The sequence below is a fragment of the Pteropus medius genome, unplaced genomic scaffold, assembly GCF_902729225.1.
Source record: "Pteropus medius unplaced genomic scaffold, Ma_sr-lr_union100, whole genome shotgun sequence".
In the NCBI taxonomy this organism is placed as follows: Eukaryota; Metazoa; Chordata; class Mammalia; order Chiroptera; family Pteropodidae; genus Pteropus; species Pteropus medius.
The window spans coordinates 12,030,206-12,034,709 of NW_024349802.1; positions in this window are offsets into that span (position 1 = coordinate 12,030,206).

Below are 4,504 nucleotides of genomic sequence, written 5' to 3' on the forward strand. Positions count from 1 at the left end.
AACCATGAAAAGTTTTTTGGTATAAGTATTTTTATCTGGCAGCCCTATCCAGAAGTAATGTATTATGCTCCCAATACAAGTTTCTGTTTTTCTGGTTTCTTTTTTTTTGGTTTGCACAGTGAATTTTAACATCTATCGGTAAACACAAAATTCAAACATATTGACTGGGAGCATCATCTGTGCATGAATATTCAGAAGCTGACTGTTGATTGGCCTTGTTATGTGTTCAGCATTTCTGGGTGATCCAGGATCGAACTGTTCTCACACTGTAAGAACCACCTTGGGGGAAGCCTGGATCACGCTCATTTATTAATTGATTCGGTCATCCAGTTAGTTACTCATTTATTTGGTGGAATTCAGCATGTTCTTCTGTATTTACAAGGTCATTTTTTTTTTGGCAAGGGAAATAGCTGAAGTTGACCCACATTTTCCCTTCTTCTCAACCATTGGTTCGGTTTTCTTTCTTCACATAGTCTAATCAGCCTAATTCTCACCTTGCTTCAGAAAGGTTCCTGCAGGAAGGCGAATGAGTCTTCCTCTCTTACATAAATTCTCATGAGGCTTCCCTTTATAAGTTTATGACAGCCAGGAGTTGTGCCTGGAGCTCCAAGAGAAGCAGTGGCACACTGATTTATGATGGCAGCTGCTGCTAAATCTCACCTTTCTTTCCTTCTTACAGAGCCATGTTACCTTGGGGTTACAAAACTCTTCACTGTTATTCAGGGGAATAATAGTAAAATGCCGGGTTGCAAGTATAAACATGATCATTCTGTGTCTATTATTGTAAATCAAATTTTGCTTGCATCAGAAGCTCAGAAAACATTTCAAATTGTCAGCCACCTCAAGCCTTTTTAGGAATCTATTTTTTTTATAACCCTGGGGTGACCTGAGGTACTGTTTAAGCTGTGTTGACTGGGAAGCTGGTCACAAAGGTGACCTGGTTATTTCTGCTCATAGACCCCACTAACCACTTTCCTTGAGCAAAATATTAATTTGATTTAAGCTTAGCTTTGGGGTTAACAATGTGGACTCAAGACTCCAATTGCCTGGGTTCAAAGCACGGCTTGGTAATTTACTATCTGTGTGCCAGTGACAAGTCACTCAATTTCTCTGTGATCAGTCTCAGCTTTAAAATAGGGATGATGATAGTAACGATGTTACAGGGCTGCTGTGAGGTTTAATGTAGTCAATACACAGCATTTAGAGCAGGGCCTGGGACATGAGTAGCACTCTGATTGTTAGTCACTTATCAGTGCTTTTAGTGTAGTTGCTCCCAATTTTTTTAATGGAGGAAGCCTGTGTTTTAAACAATAACCATTTTTTCATATTTCCATGTAATAATAGTGAAATTTTTAAGATCTGCAGGGTAAGCAAATACATAATTACCAGAGACCAGCAGGACGTCAGTGATACTTCTGAACTGGGGTAGGGCTCACCACTGTCCAGTCCTCTTCCAGAGTTTCCTTTCCACACTGATGCTCTTCTGTGTGTCAAAGCTTGTTTCAGGGGTGCTCGTGAATGATAGCCATTGAAAAGGAGGGTGCCTCCTCTTGGCATGTGGGATGAGTTCAGTAAAGCCTGTGGATACCCATTGAATGACAGTGATGGATGGGAACAAGTACAGACATTGATGGAAGGCCCGCTAGCCCCTCACAGTACCAGATGTATTCTGTGACTAACTCTTGCTTCTCTACCCAATGGCTTGGGTCTTGACCTCTGGTCTAGGTCACACATCTCCATCCTTTCCTAACCCTAGACTCCATCATCTAGTGTCCCTAGGGCACTGAGTTGGATCTCTTTCTCTGTATTCTCATTCTCACCTATCACTATGTCATAAACTCTAATCCTAACTTCCCTGGTACCTTCCGTTTTAATTCTTAAGGCTAGAACTATTTTGTTCTATCTGTATTGTTACAAAAAAATCCAATTCTCTTATTGCTACAGGAGAGGATTAGACTGATAAGGAATTGGTCCTAATCCTGTACATCACCACTGTATGACACTGATCAAATCACTTCACCCCTTAGTGCCTCAATTTTTTCATCCGTAAAATAGGGAGACAAAATTACCTCAGTCCTGGGTTCCTGGATGTTTAAATGAGATAATGCATGTAAATTGCTTAACACAGTAGAGAGCTAGGTACGCAGGGAAAACTCAATTTAAATGACTGAGCATATGAAACCAAAGATAAACTTATTTTTATGGAGTCTAATAACAAAATTTATTAGAAAACTCCCTTTATCCAATCCCAACCTCAAAACTGGACTCTATTGAGTTTGCTCTGAATATTCATCCAAATTATTAACACTGCTTTGAAATTCTCTCTTCTATTTCTATCCTGAGACCTCTGACATGAGGTCATGACATGATGTCACAATTTACCTCCTGCTCTGACTTTGTGAGAATTTTCTGAGCTGGTTCTTAGGCCCCTCACTTTTTACATCTGGGAGGTCTCTGGCAGGATTCATGATCTTACCTCTGAGCACTCTGAGGTAGGGTTGCATGCGTTTTGGTTTAATTTCCTTTGGCTAAAAATGAATAATGACAATAGCGAATGGCTTCAGAGATTCTTCTTCCTTCACGTTTTTTAAGAGTGTGTTTCTCCTTTTGATATTTATTACAGGAGTAGTTTCTGCTCTGTGATAGTCAAGATTACAGCACAGAAAACAAGTGATTATTTGCATTTCAAAAGTTTTCCCTTCGTGGTAGCCAAGTAAGCCTCTCCAGTACCCCAATTTACCCACTTGGTCTTTCTTCTCTCTTGGTTACAAAACCAGCAACATAATTTGTGGAGCCCAGTGCAAAATGAAAATTTAGAGCCTCTTGTTTGAAAATTAAGAATTTCAAGATGGCCATAGCAGAGCATTAGACCAAGAGCAGGGCCCTTCTAAGCCTGAGGCCCTCCTGAGCACAGGCGCTGTGGCCACACAGGCAGCTAGCCCTTGAAGCCAATATTGTCTGGAAGGTAGTGGTGGTTAAGATCTTTAGAATACTGTATGTTTGGGTTTGAGGCCTAGCTCTGCAAGTTGCTTTTCTAGGGGGAGAAATATATGATGAGGACACAGGAGCTTATTAGATCATTAGAGGCACATTCATTTGATGGTTCCCAGGAGTAGGAACCAACATTTCAGTGTCCCACTTAAATGCTGAGAACAGTGGTTTGCACTTAAACAATTGAAATAATTCACATAAAATTCACCCTTTAAAAGTATACAATCTCGTGGCTTCTAGTATATTCACAAAGTTGTGCAACCATCATCATCAATTTCACAATATTTTCGTCCTGCACAGAAACCCTATCCTCATTAGCAATCATTTCCCATTTCTTCTTGCCTCAGCCCCTGGCAACCACTACTGTACTTTCTGTCCTATGGATTTGCCTGTTCTGGACATTTTTCTATAAATGAATCATACAGTATGTGGCCTATTGTATCTGACTTCTTTCATTTAACATAATGTTTTCAAGGCTCATCTATGTTGTAGCATGTATCAGTACTCCTTTCTTTTTTATAGCTGAATAATATTCCATTGTATGGTTATACTACATTTTGTTTATCCAATTATCCACTGATGGACATTTGAGTTGTTTCTACCTTTTGGCTATTGTGTATACTGCCACTATTGTGTACATTACGTACAGATAGATATATACAAATGTAAATATGTACAGATATAATTGGACATTTGTATACAAGTTTTGGTGTAAACATGTTTTCAATTCTCTTGGGTATATATCTGGGAGTACAATTGCCGGATCTTATTATAACTCTGTTTAACTCTTTGAGGTACTGTCAAACTGTTTCCCAAAGCAGCTGTACTATTTTTACATTCCCACCAGCAGTATATGAGGGTTCCAATTTTTCCACATCCTCACCAACACTTGTTATTACCTGTCTTTCTAATATAGCCATCCTTGTAGCTATAATTTGCATTTCCCTGATGACTGATGATGCTGAGCATCTTTTTCATGTGCTTACTGACCATTCATATATCATCTTTGGAGAAATATCTATTCAGATCCTTTGCCCATTTTTAAATTGAGTTGTTTGTCTTTTGATTGCTGAGTTACAGTTTTTTACATATTTGTGTATTAGACCTTTATCAGATATATGATTTGCAAATATTTTCTCCTATGGTTTGTCTTTTCACTGTCTTGATAGTGTTTTATCGAAGCATAAAAGTTTTTAATTTTGATGAATCTAATTTATCTATTTTTTCTGTTGTTGCTTGTGCTTTTGGTGTTATATCTAAGAAACTATTGCCTAATATAAGTTCACAAATATTTATGCCTACATTTTCTTCTAAGAGTTTTGTAGTTTTTGCTCTACATTTAGGTCTCTGTTCCATTTTGAGTTAATTTTTGTATATGTCATGAGATACGGAACATAATTTTAATTCCTTCTAAGCCTCTTAATAATCATGTATCTTTTGGTCAGTTCTTGAACCTAAGTTTTTTTTTTTAAATTTATTTTTTATATTTTTGGGCGAGGCAACCCTTGGTTGA